The sequence below is a fragment of the Brassica napus genome, chromosome C3 (genome assembly GCF_020379485.1).
Source record: "Brassica napus cultivar Da-Ae chromosome C3, Da-Ae, whole genome shotgun sequence".
Lineage (NCBI taxonomy): Eukaryota > Viridiplantae > Streptophyta > Magnoliopsida > Brassicales > Brassicaceae > Brassica > Brassica napus.
The window spans coordinates 51,755,402-51,770,374 of record NC_063446.1 but is presented as its reverse complement, the minus strand read 5'-3'; the positions used below and the strand labels follow the sequence as shown (position 1 = coordinate 51,770,374).

At 32.8% G+C, this 14,973-nt stretch overlaps 2 long non-coding RNA genes across 2 annotated transcripts; one reads left to right on the top strand and one right to left on the bottom strand.

The window, feature by feature from the left end:
• Positions 1–4,151: 4,151 nt before the first annotated feature.
• Positions 4,152–6,547, bottom strand: LOC111208709. Its single transcript, XR_002660626.2, has 3 exons — positions 6,228–6,547; positions 5,826–6,134; positions 4,152–5,608 (listed from the first exon to the last, which is right to left on the bottom strand). It is a non-coding gene; the product is annotated as an uncharacterized LOC111208709 (long non-coding RNA).
• A 1,996-nt stretch (positions 6,548–8,543) lies between these two features.
• Positions 8,544–11,506, top strand: LOC106379209. Its single transcript, XR_007321491.1, has 9 exons — positions 8,544–8,907; positions 8,991–9,127; positions 9,616–9,769; positions 9,836–10,147; positions 10,225–10,424; positions 10,503–10,662; positions 10,748–10,838; positions 10,919–11,078; positions 11,156–11,506. It is a non-coding gene; the product is annotated as an uncharacterized LOC106379209 (long non-coding RNA).
• The last annotated feature ends 3,467 nt before the right edge of the window (positions 11,507–14,973 follow it).

Sequence of the window (14,973 nt, the reverse complement as noted above, 5' to 3'; positions counted from 1 at the left end):
TCCCTTCATTCTTGGTTCGCAAGCTGATCAGGTATGTCAATATATTCATAATTTTTTACCAATATAATTAATTAATGTTATATATTGAACTAATACTTTGTATAATTGATATGTATAGGTGTGCTACATCAGTTACCCTCGGGTGACGTACAGAGACGATCCATGGGTTACTGTAACGCAAATCAACCCAAGAGGACGAGTGGATGGAACTTCTGATGATGATGAACCATTGCAACCAGAGTCTACCAGCAACGCCCAGGCAGTTGAAGATTTGGAAAATGTTCAACTCGTTGAGAATTTGACTGTGTTTGGACATGATGCTGTCGTACATTCAGAGCCGGAAGCCGAGGTTGGGGAGTTTGATGAAGATTCAGAAGATTCTGATTAGTTTTTTTTTTTTTTTTTTTTTAATGGTCCGTCGGAAATCCCTCGCAATATACCGACGACATAGCGACGACAACGGGTTTCATTGAAAATTGGAAAGGTCGTCGGTATTTCGTCGGAAAATACCGACGACATTCCGACGAACTTGTCGAGTTCGTCGGAATGTCGTCGGTATTTTCCGACGAAATACCGACGACATGTTTTTCTATAAAGTTTCAATCATAAAAATCTATAAATTTAGATGCCAAAACTATGAAAATAACACATAATAAGTGTTTAGTATAGTATTAGATCGCAACCGTTCAAATATAACAACTCATTAAAATATTTATGTATGCATATCATTGTTTTCATAACATCTCATCTTAACATTATGTACTTATACAATCATATTTATATAAGCTTACACTACAAAAAATATTGTTGTGTAAAATCGTGTTATAAAACATTTTTATTGTTAAATCTTTATGCAAATACTATATATATTATCAAAGGTTTGGATTTTGCATTTAGAAACTTGAAAAGAACACCCTAAACACTAAGTCGTCGGAATTCCGTCGGAATATACCGACGGAATGTGTCCGTCGGAAAATACTGACGGACACGTTCCGTCGGAATTTCAATTAGCCCGGGAGAACCAAACCGCTTGAAAATTTTCGCGAATCGGCATTTGGTATATTTTAAATATACCGACGGAATACCGACGAACCCGTGTCCGTCGGAATCCACGGAAATAAAAACCCTTCTCCTTTCTTCTTCGTTATCTCTGCGGCCTCTCTCTCTCTCAAAACTCTCCGGCGATTTCGGCGATTTCGGCGATTTCGGCGACTCTCCGGCGATTCCGGCCTCTCTTCACCGGCGAATCCTCTCCTCACCCTCCTATCTCTTCCCCAAACCCCAAATCATGTAAGAATCATCCCAAACCTTTTTTTTTTCAATTGTTTAGGGTTTTGGAAGTTGATCTCGGATTTTAGGTTGTTTGATTGAACATTTTAGGATTGAATGGATAGTTTAGGATATATAAGTTAGGATTGTTGTTTTAGTTTTTTTTGGAACATTTTTTGATTTTTAAAAACGTTTTTTGATTTTTTAAAACGTTTTTTTTTATTTTTAAAAACGTTTTTTGATTTTTAAAAACGTTTTTTGATTTTTAAAAACGTTTTTTGATTTTTAAAAACGTTTTTTTGAAAAAAATATAAATATTTAACACCATTTTTCTTCATTTATAAATTTTAACAACATTTTTCTATATTTATAAATTTTTTATAATTTTGTATACATATATATATATGTAAATCATGTATAGTAAAAATTTTAAAATTTTAAAATTTTTTATATTTTTTTTTAAGTTTCCACTAATAAATATTTAACAACATTTTTTTTTTAAATATAAATATTTAACAACATTTTTCTTCATTTATAAATTTTTAACAACATTTTTCTATATTTATAAATTTTTTATAATTTTGTATACATATATATATATATATATAAAAGGTTTAGTAGTTTTTTTTAAAACGTTTATAAAACCTTTTGTAAATATATAAATGAAAATATGTTTGATGGGTTAATTTTTTTTTTTAGGGCCGAGGATGAAGCCCGCCCCGCAGCCCGTCTTCGACGTAGTTCGGTGAGCGGTTCCCGTGCATCGGTATCGTCTCATGACTCGGTTCCCGCATATATTCCCGCTCCAGCTCCCTCTGCCCCTCACGCTGCCCCTCACGCTGCTGCTCAACAGGATCCGGGGGTCATGCCGGTTCATCTATTGGTTCAACAACCAGGTCGAGAGCATCTCCCGTTTCTCCAACTCAACCCACGACGAGGCCATAGCACTTGGTTAGTATTTTTTTTTATTTGTACCGTTATATTTTTTGCTTTAATTAACTTGCTAACTTGTATTTTTTTTTAAAGGTTCACCAAGTCGAAAAATGGCATTAGCCGGAGCATCAACCAGATGATGTACTCCATGCTCCGTTTTGGATATCCAAAGTGGAGTGTGATCCCTTCCGACGAACGAGAGTTGTGGTTTCGTCAGTTTGCGGTATAGTAACCCTTCATTTTTTTTAAGTTTTTACATTTTTTTACATATATTTACTTATTAAATTGTGTTTGTTTTGTAGCAAGAGTTCAACTGGCACTCCGATCTTACGGAAACAGTCCGTAAGAAATTCAACGAAAAGGCCATGGACTCTTACACAAAGCAGATAAACGCGTGGAAGACAGTTTGGCAGAAGAACAAGAAGCCACGGTTCATCAACGGGGGGGTGTGGGAGCAGTTGATAGCTCATTGGGAGAGGGAAGACACTGCAGAGACGTCTTCTAGGAACTCCAGGAACCGGAAGAGCGATCGTGGCGGGAAAGGTATGTATGTGCACAACCTCGGCGCTTGCTCCATGTCTACTAAGGAGGATGAACTTGTAAGTTTTTTATTATTATTTATCTTTATATTTTTTAAATAAATATTTTATATATTTTTTGGCTAATAATGGCGGTTTTTTTAGATCGAAGCAAATGACGGTAATCCCGTTGATCGTCTCCAACTCATTAAGGTGGCTCACACTAACAAGACGACGGGTCAAATTCAGGACCCCGTGATCAGAGGTGTAGTTGATTTGGTGGAAGCTGAGATAGTTTCTCAATCTCAGCCTCTCTCTGATGACGGCGACTCCACGGGAGCTTCAACCAACCTGTCTCTATTGCAAATAAATGAGATGGTTGAAAAGGTAATTTTTTTTATTAATATATTTTTTTTATAATGTCGATTACTTACTTGTCCATATTTACTTACTTTAAATATTTTTGTAGGCGGTTCCTAAAAGGAAAGGAGGCCGTTTAGTTGGGTTGGCCCGTCGTGCTTCTTCGTATCCGGCATCTTCTTCGCAAGCTCCGTATGCCGATCCCATGATTCTCGAGGAGCTACATGACAAAGATGAACGGATTGGGGCATTGGAGGAGCAGAACACCACTATCCTTTCGGAGAATGCCACTATCCGTTCGGAGAATGCCACTATCCTTGCTGAGTTGGCATCCCAGAAGAAGTTCAACACCGAGATTATGCAGAAGCTAGATCGTTTGATGTCTTCGAGTTCATCTTAGTTTATTTCGGCTTTATAAAACTTTCGGAATGTTTTTTTTTTCTATTTCGGTTTGTATGAATTTTAAACTTTATGAATGTTTTTTTCCTATTTCGGTTTTTATGAATTTAAATTTTATAATATTATTAGTTTTAAATTTCCAATTTTTTAAATTTATTAATATCAAAAAATATATAAAAATGCAAAATTAATTTGTAAAAAAAAAGGGTATATACCGACGGACAACGGTCGTCGGAATATACCGACGGACATATATCCGTCGGAATTTACCGACAAACTCATTTCCGTCGGAATATACCGACGAACGTGGTTCGTCGGTATATTCCGACGACCGATGTCCGTCGGTAAATTCCGACGCCCAAAGTTTGTCGGAATAAACCGAGGAACCACGTTCGTCGGAATTGTAGTTTTCCGATGAACTCTGGTCTAGTGTAGCCGCATCGTAATATCGTCGGAAGTTCGTCAGAATGACGTTTCTCGGTATTCGTCAGAAAGTCGTCGGAATTTCTGACGAAATTCCGACGAATTTTTTTTTTCCGACGAAACGATACCGACGGACGGGTTCGTCGGAAATTCGTCGGAATAGACCGATTCCGACGAATTTCCGACGATTTCGGCCATCAGAATCCCCCTGTTTTCTTGTAGTGAATATGTATATAACTCTGACAAAACAATTTTCGTATACTTAAATAACTTCATCCACTGCCACTTTCAAGCTCTCAGAGTTACAAATCTGAATTGATCATGGGTCTTAAGATGGAGAGCAAAGCAAACCTGCAAATATCGCAGAAAGTTGTTATGCCGCAGAGAACCACATAAACCTGTATACCCTAGTAATATATTTATATATATGTTGAGATGGCATTAAGATTGACCGATCAATTTTGCTTATTTTCTTTTCTTTATTTTAATTTGTTTACAATAATATATATATATATATATATACATATATGTTGAGATGGCATTAATTTGTTTATAAACTAACGGTTCATCCGTCATGTTACGTTTAGTAGCTTCCACAACGTGTGTGGTCAGGTTGGCATAGCTAGCTAGATTTGAGTTAGTTCCCAACAATCTTTTGGCGAAGTTATATGCAATGGCAACTTTCCTTCACTTGTAGCAAACACCCACTGCACTAAGCAGTGCAAGCCATAACTGAGATGGATAGTTGAAGGTTGAAGGTTGAAGTGAGTAAACTAAAAAAATCAACATAAAATTGTTGTGGTTTTACCTTATGCATCTGAAAGAGAAATTCATGTGGACTCTTTAAAAAACAACCATTAGTGTTTCTAAGGGAAGCTAAAGAGGCATTATTGGGATCAATGTGCTTGTTTAGTTTGCTGAATCAGATGGATAAAACATCAACTGCAAGAAATACAGTAACACATTCATCAAGCTACAATAATAAACTAATCATTAGGACGACAAAAAAAACAATAATTAACTAATCATTAGTCCGAAAAATACTTCACATACACTTATCTGCAATGCAAAATCCAATTAAAAATTTTCTCCACAAACAGCACCTCAAAAAATTGTTATAATACTTTTGATCATCTGGAGCATCAATTTTAAGGATTCTTTTATTCTACAATATAAGCGGATGGAAATGGAATATCTGAAATGTAGAAAAAAAACTAATAATATAGATCTTTATAAAGAAACATGAACTCAAATTCCTAGGCGAGAAAGAAAACCTAAGTAGTATTTATATTGTTTGACATCTATATTGCATCTTTCTTCTCATATATATCAAAATACACGCAGTCGTTATATTGTGCTTCTCTTCTTCCTCTACAAATTAGCCCCTAAAGGTCTAACCAACTTAGACCCTTTTTGAGATTTTAAATAGAGATTTTGGTTTTAAAATAGACTCAGACTAATTAATGGTACATAATTGCATCTACAACAAACAATAGCAAAACTAAGCCCATACAGGTTATTATAATTTTGATTGAATGATCTGTAAATATTACAGAGCAATATTTTGTAAATCATTGCCAAAGGTTAAAGATGTATATTACTCACCATGATCTGCATCATTTCTCTTCATTCTCTTGCTCATTCATATCCTTTCACCGCGAACGTCTCCAATCATGCCAAACCGTACAAATTCATGGGGTTTTGCTCTGTCAGATCAAATACATGTATTGTATAACCATGAGCTCACAAAGAAAATACAATTATCATAAAATTAAGCAAAAAGAATCCAAGTTATAAAGTTTCTGCCTTTTCATGATAAAATTCAAAATAAAAAACACTGACATGTTCTTCACTCGTATATATAAATTCAAAAAAAAAATCTGCAGCTATAAAGATTACTCAGAAAGACTCATCTTGCACAACCTTTTAGAGCCTCCATTGTTGGTGAAACTAATCAGAGCTTCGAGCTAACAACGAACCCTAAAGATTCATGGTGGCAACTCGTGAAGCAGATAGAGGTGAGTAAAGAAACTCCGCTCCACACGCCGCCTGATTAGTGCCTTCTCCGCCGGCGAGCGTTTGATCTATCTTCTCCGAGATTGTTTCTCCTTCCCACGTAGATGTTGGCTCCATTGATTTTGATGTAATTCGGAGGAAACTATTCGACGGAGAAAGTGATAATCATCATCTTTGTCGTAAGCTTTTTAGCCGGAGTCAACGCAGAAAGCGTTTCTGGCGAAGAAATTAGCCATTATCAAAGATAGGTTTCTTAGAGAGTTTATAAATGAGGTGAAAGACTGATGCAGTTCACGGGGTCAAGCATACCTTTTTATAGTTGAAGTTTCTGGCGGAGTCAATAAATGAGGAACCACTGAATCATAGACTGATAATAGTTAATGATTGTGTTGAAAATGATCCTTCGCTTGAATGTAACTGCAAAATGTTGCTAGATTCCTGCAGCAGGAAGATGAACAGTATCGTCGTTTAGGGTTTCGTTGGAGTGTTTCATGGAGACGGTTGGGTTTGTTAAAACGAACTGAAAACAGCAATCAACCATTTTCGAAGCTCAAATAACAGCCCAAGTGAATAGTTTAAATGAGCACGTGTGTTACTTTCTTGTTTTCCTAATTAATGAAACTGTGAGTTCAATTTCATGGACACGTGTCGCGTTCTCAACTTCTGAATTGATGACGTGGATGGCGACGTTGACATCCAGGGAGAGAAACAATCTGTAACGTGGACACCCTGAGAGAGAAACAATCTGTACTTTATATATTTTATAGTAGTGTCTAAATAATGGGCAGATTGGTGATGATTCTAATGTTTTTGTTTAATTCAAGGGAAATTGCATTGTATAACGTTCACCAATTAATAATTCACTTCATAGCTAAAAAGAAATTTGACTGTGATATTCAATGTATTTTGTATCTTATATACTAAACACCCTTTATATCTACCGACTCAACCTCTTCAACTTATTTTCTCTGTTTTTTGTTTGAGTTTCAAAATCCTTTTGATCAATGATTCTGTTGACATATTTCTCTGCACCTAAATCGAATCAATCGGAAAGTGTAACATAACTTTTCTTAATCTCTATCGGCGAATGTACTTTTTCTTACATCACTTCTGATTTTCTTTGTTGGATTATCACGTCGTTAAAAATAAGATTTAGTGGTTGTCTCCATACTCTGTTTTGTCTTAGAAAAGCGTCGATAAGTTTAGAAAACAAAGAAGATGAACTCGCGGACTATACTATTTATTTGGAATATAACAATTTGTTATATTTTCCGATTTGATACTTCTATTTTGTCATTTTTGTGATTGTTTATAATATAAAATTCATTTCATGTGGATGTTGGACAAGTGTTACAAAGATCAATACGATTTTTTACCATAAGGTCCAATTTTTTTCTTTTTCATTTGATCGTTATATACTATTTATAGAAGTGTATATTATTTCTTGTACAAAAAAACAAAATACTACAATACTGTATATTTTCAAAATTTAATTTAATTTGAGATATTATAGATTATATTTGGATTTATGGTTTATATATTAGAATTTAGAGTTTACTATTTAAAAGTTGGGATTCGGGTTGGAGTAAATTTAGTATTTCAGGTTGTGAGTGGTGTGGTTGGAGGCATATACTACTTCAACTACATTGCATGATATAATAGTAAACAGTAGTGTTTAACTGTTGACTTCCTCACTGTACAATATTCAACAAAAATAAGTTTTAGTATAGTACAAAAATAAGTTTTAGTATAGTACAATTAAGCTTTTTGCTGACCACATATGTTATATTCGTCGTTAAATATCTTTGTTTTTACCGTTTATCTTCTACACACAAGGTTAAAACCGGAAAGAAAAAGAACATCATGTTATTTATTTAATAATGTCAAAATCAATGTTATATAGCTTTCCAAATTGGTTAGTTTGCAAATTAATCTTTAATTCAATTGGAAAATCAATAAGCTGTAACAAAAAAAAAATTAATATGAAAAATTTACCAATTCAATGGATGGCTGAAACTTCATGGATGTAAAGTTTGAATTGGCCTATGTTCACTAACACTAACGATGGAACCCACTTCTCTTGTCCTTTTTAATTCCAACCCGACAAGGTACAAATTATTCGCAGAAGAAAAAGTTTGACCTTATTACCGTTGTTTCCCACACCAAATTTACACATTTATTTCTGCTTAGGCTCACACGGTGAATCGAATCTTATGAACAGATTTCATTCTTTGGTCTCTTCCCTTAATAAAGTATAAGTTTTTAAAATTAATTGTTTTAGTTTTTTTCCGAGTGAAGCTTAATTTGCTATTATCTATATATTACTCTCTCCGTTCCAAAATAGATGATGTTTTGGAAAGTTTTTGATGTTTCAAAATAGATGATATTTTGAATTTTTATATTAATCTTAGTTTTATTGAAAAGTGTGTGACCAATGATGTTTTATATTTATCTTTAAGGATTGACTGAATTAATTTTGGTTTATATTTTTAATGTTATTTTTTAGGAAAGAGTGTATACTTTAATTCTTGTGGATACACCCAAAACATCAAGTATTTTGAAACTGAGAGAGTACTATAAAGAATACCATCACTCTCTTCTCCTTCATCCACGTAGGAAAATAGAGTCTCCTGCGCTCGCCACGTGTCATCTCCCTTGATCCGCTGCGTTTAATTAGCCTATGTATTACGTTGTCTATTAATTTGATCTGGGCCTTACCTTCATTCTGATTGGCGAGCCCATAGTGAGTTTCTCCAAATGTAAACGTGGCAATGAACGTCGTTTCGTATTAGGATTTTCGATTGCCTTTCGTCTCCACCATTCAATGTGAGACAGAACCAGAGTTCTTAGAGAGTTCTTTCAACTTCTTCCTGACGATCTATACCAGTTACAGATTTCTTATCTTAAAGTAATTCTTACATCATCACCCACTAACTATATTTAATGCGAGCTTCTTCATGCAAAGCGGTGGAGCTTCGATTATAAAAGGGTAAGCATTCTTCGTATCACAACCATCTTCTCCTTCCCTCTAAACAATACAATAAACTTATATCCAGAATATGGCTAATGCAGCGATCTTGCTTTCCGATCGGAAGACCGGACGATGCTCATTCACCGTTCAAGTCTGATTGTTCCGCTTCTGGGAGGCCAAGAACGTCCGACGCGGCGGCGAACTCATGGGAGTCGCTACGTTGCTGCTTGATTCCCAGGTCTGTTATGTTCTCCGCTTGAGTTTTTTCTGTATCTCCGCTTGAGTTCATAACTAGATTGGTTTTTTAATTTAAATGTCTCAGACATATTGATTCCTTATTACCAACTGTTGGAGTAAGCTTGAAGTAACTTGAGATTGAAGTTACCTAATCATATTGTGTTATGGAAATCTATAAGGATTAGGAAATATTGTTTTTTGTTAAACCTATTGTGTTTAGGAAACTTTGATTCCTATATAAGAAGATGTCAAGATGTGACATAGCTTATGAGTTTTGGTGATTGACTTGATATTGTGATTGTGATCTCAATTGATTGAATAAGAGAAGGACTTCTTATTGATCTTGATTGTGTGATTCTATACCAACAATTCCTGTTTAGAGCTTCGGAACTGATTAGTAATTGTTTTTAATATTTTCCTGATTATATATAGAATCATCCATCGTGTTGAATCTTTATTAACAAGATTTTCTGATCATTTTATGTTTAGTCGACCATGATGCCGGCGACGGTGAATGTGAACCGGCTTGAAACTTGCCTAATCTGAAGACGGGTTAACTATATTCCGATAGGTGTGGAAACTTTTCGGTTCCGTGATCACAGCGAGCTGCTTGGTCTTGCCAACACAAACACTCAGCTTCCAGGTACTGCTCTTCTTATCTGTAAATTTTTCTATTATGATTATTTATTTGATAATAATCATCCCACAGACATCGTCGGTGAGATAACTGCCGTGAAGAGCACTTTCACCGATCCTCCACAGAACAATAACCGTCTGATGGCAACTATAAAAATGGATAAGTTACTAATTCTTCCATATTTATCCATTTAGATTTTAATTTGTCTACTTTAAAAAGTATTACATTTTGATCAGTTTTTTTATGTACATGTTATCAGTGATGTTTCGGTGACTATGAGTCTGTTCGACTCACAGGCTGTCAAGCTCCACAAACAACTTTAATCGATGGGAGGTGGTCCAAGGGTTCTGGTTGCAACCAGTATCAACCCCCAAATTGTGGGAGGTAATTCCTTGAACTTAACATCACACAGTCCGCCTTTTAATTATTCTCAGTACATTAACATCATTTTTATTTTGTAGGTCGTCTGTTTCTGAATGCTACTTCAGGCACACACATATATTTTGACAAGGAAACCACCGCACGGGAGACTTATTTCTACAGGCTGGTTGCCCAAGACACCAGGCTTCCATCAGCAGCTCCATTGCTAAAGAGCTACGCCAAAGTGGAATCTCTGAGCATAGCTGAGCTCAATGAATTTGTCATATCTGCTTCTTCTTAGGTATAGTAACCATATATTATGATTTGAAAAGAGAATGAATTAAAGTTAAAGTTTGATGCTGCTGATTAACGAATGTAGGAGATTGATTTCATCTGCACGGGAAGGTCGCTGGTATCAAGCTGGACAAGGGATTGTGCTACGTTTCTTGCTCCAACTGCACCAAAAGCTCCAACGCATTGTCTCAGCTTTCACCTGGCTGCATTGTACTAATACTAATGCTGTTGGCGTCTAACCATTTGTACAAATCTTATTTGCATTCATTAATGTTGGTGTCCACGCACATATTCAACTTTGAGATTTGATACCTGTTAACTTCCTGCTAGATATCGGGTGGAGATGTCCATTGTTGTTTGTTTTAATGGGGTTATGACAAAACTGCATAATATGAGAGCCTATGAAACTGGCCATCTTTTGGTATGTTCTTACTCCGCCTGTCATGCATCTTTGTCTTGAATTTTTATTCATGAAATTGCCTTCAACCGTTGCTTCCTCAGGCTGGTGATGGTGTGAACCCGGAGGACACTCAGGCACCTCCATTTGTTGCAGGCATGGACGGTAGGCCTACACATTCCAGGTTAAGGTCGGTGCATACAACTTCACTCCCGCATCCTTAGTGAAGGTGACCGTATGCCGCTCTCTCAATTTGTTGACAATGTAAGTTCCATGTACTATATTACAGTCAGTTAGCTTCACAGTATGCAGATATTAACAGGTTAGTTTGGTCTGAATAGGGAAGCGATGATGACAATGGAAACAACAACAGTGGTGCCATCTCGGTTCGTTCTAAGGTGGAGACTGGTGGTAGCAGTCAGGTGCAAGGATCCTCGGAAGTTAAGAAGAAGGCACGTAAGGCATAGGTGGAGATGATTGGATACTTGAAGTTATGATGCAGTATTTTCCGCTTTCAATAATGCTTATGCATCTGTTTTTTTCCCCTGTTTTGTTGACAACTTGGTCTTTGAATATTGGTTAGTTTATGTTTGGTTACAGACAACCTGTATAAAATCTATCACGTTCTCCAGTGTTTTGTATTTAAGATCTTTATTCATATTTGGATAGCTCAAACACTGCTTGAAATGGAATATGATTCTATTAATATTACTTGAGTATTCATTTTTTATGTAACTCTAGACTGCTATAATATAAAAGACCAAGAGTTCAAACCATTAATTTTGAAATGTCGATTTCATTGCATTTTACTTTAATATAATACTAGGTTAAGATCCGCGCCTTGCGCGGGATCAACATTATATATATAAATTATTTTATGTATTAAATACTTTTACATATTATAAAATAATAAATATATATTAAATAAATAAAAGTCAGTAACTATTAAAAATATAATTAAATTGGTGCGAACATATAAATCAATATAAATCAATTGTATTAATCCAAATTTTTTTTTTATTTGATAGGATATGTTAGTAAATTTAAATGATACTAACATAGATAATATATTTTAGTATATTTTTAATATTAATGTCAATCAAATGATGATTGCTACTCGTATAGTTTTTTGATCATTTGTATTTTTATAGAAAAAAAATTTAAATTAGTGATAACAAAATTTTCATTGTGGGATTAATAGTTTTAGTAATTTATAATTAAAAAAAAAAAAGTTGTCAATGATCGTTCAAAACTTTTATCAAAAAAATTGTTCAAAGTAAATTTTAAAACTAAAATATTGTATTTTATATGGTTTATAGTTTAATTTAAAACGATATATATATTAATATTATTAATTAATTAAATTAGACTTTTTACTTATATAATTTTTGTAATCATTTGTATTTTGTCATAACAAAAATTTTAAACCATGGATCATAAAATTTTAATGTGAGACTTTTAACAATTTTAGTAATTTATAGCCGTTTGTAAAAATTCAAAATATAATATATACATAAAAATCTAAATTTTTATTATATGGTTATTGTGGTTGTTTAATTTATTTAATAGCTTAAAATTAAACAAATATGATAGAAGATACACTATTTTTATCAAATCTTTATTATTCAAAATCATTAATTGTCATATATACTTTAGCCACATTAGGCAATTCCGTAAATTTTATTTAAGGAAATAATAAAGTACATTAATGATGAATTTATTGTTAGTTTAATAAAAAACTTATTATATAATTAGATGGACCAACATATTTCTCTAATGATTCTAAGAATCATTCTAGTGATGACATGTGGCTACAAAAAGAAGTTGTAATGCTTCTTAAATAATATATAGGAGATATCATAACATGAGATTGTACGTATACGTCACTATATAATCTTATACACACTGCCCATGTGTTTGTATCCGAACATCAAATATTAATACGGCTTACCAACTTTTATATGCTTACTAAAAAACTCATAAATAAATACAATCCCCCAAAAATAAAGTACTATTTAGTATTTAACACTATTAAAACTTATAAAAGAATAAATTACCAGCGTGCATCTAAGCACTCGCTTATATTAAAATACTACATACAATGTAACTTATTGAAAAATACAACTAACAATAACAATTAATAGAATAATGATTAATAATAAAATTAGAATCAAAACATGACCCCAAATTAACGGATCACATGCTTCAAGAAGACGTAATAATATTTAATATTTGGTCAGTTATTGCTTATCATATGTAAATTAGAAAGCCTTCTATGTTATATTTTGAACAAACAAAAGCTTATTCTAAAAACAAAAATAACGTTATATAATGTTAAAATTATCTACTATTTTTATTAACAACATACAAATAACTTACTAAAAATTTATCAGGAATAGGTTTAATTGATATATATTCATCTAATAATATCCATATCTCAATGTTACTTTTTCATAAATACAAATAACGAAAAGTCGCAAACAATAAATAAAAAACCTCTACATCATAGTAACTATATGTTTCAAGAAAAGGCCATGACCTAACGTAAAACCCCAGATGTGTGACCTCATAAATACATCAAGATAGAATATGGAATTACTTCACCTCTATACCAATAAACATGGACCCGGAACCAAAATATGCTCTTTCATTTGACTCCAAAACATAACCAACAGATAGAATGCCAAGAGAGATCTCACCATCAATATCTACAGCAAACCTGCTTGCTGAGAGAAGAGCACCCTCACCGGCAGAAGAAGATGAATTTTGCATGCATTGACAAGATTGTAAAAGGTCAGGTTATAAATTCATTGCAATGCAACCATATCTATCATCACCAATGCATAATTGACTGGATCCGAATGAACATAAGATGGTCGAAATGTTTTTCATTCTCACGTACAATAAGTTGTACTCAGTTTTTCCATTTAAAATAATACATTTGTCGTCTTTACTGTCTTTTCTTTTTGTTTCTTATTTCTCCATATTTTCCTTATTACTAAACTTATTAGTACGATTAATTACATAATATATAAACAAATATAACCAACCCAAAAAAACAAACAAAGGCAAAAAAACAACTAATTTTTTTAATAATAACAATTACCAACATTCTACAAAACAACTATATTAACTTTGACAAAGAGTTCTTCTAAATAAAACATTATTCTCCTCTATTTTATATATCCTCGCAACAAAAGGATACAATGGTATTATAAAACTCAGTCTCATTCTCTTTTGATAAAATCCGATTGATTTACGAATTTTATAGTGTTATAAAACTGAACTCTATAAAAGCTAACAATTTAGTATTTAAACAACAAAAACAATAAGAATTCGATAATTTTAAGTTATGTAGTTGAAATTTGTTGTAAACAACATGATCATAATCACGCACAACTCAACTTAAATAAAATTTACACAAAATTAAATCTTTTAAAAAACTAATCTATTGAATCCCGCGCATAGCGCGAACCTCCCCTAGTTATCTATATAGAAGAGATTGGTGATTTGTTTCGTACGCATGTACGGATATAAATATTTACAAAGTAAAATAAATTATTATAACTAATTAATATATGAACTACATTTAAATTATTTTATAATGTAAATGTATAAAGTGTCATTTTAAATAATTTTATTTTATATTTAGTTAGACTTGTGATCTAATATAGAATATTTAGTCAGTTCGGTTATCATACATGATTGATTTGGTTATTTTTATTATATGTACATTAGATTGCAAGAATGTTTTTGTATTAAACCCAATTTTTTTTAAATATACTAAGATTAATTTTGTTAGTTATTATACTAAAATGTTGTTAATTATTATACTAAGACTAATATATTTTTGAAATTTCTTAGATTAAAATTGGTTGAAATCTATATGTACTAAGATTAATATTTATCTTGAAAAATATAAAAATAAAAAGAAGATGAAGAATTGATAGGTTTGGAGTTGTATAACCAAACCAAACATACAATCTATTATATTTTGTAAACACTTTTTTTATTTATCTATTCAATTTTACAAATGAAAATAAAAATTAAAATAAATTTAAAATTAAAATAAAAATAGTAAGAAAATCTCACTTTTAATAATAACATAGTAGGGAAATTGCCACAAATACCACATTCATATTACCACTTTTCATATTTA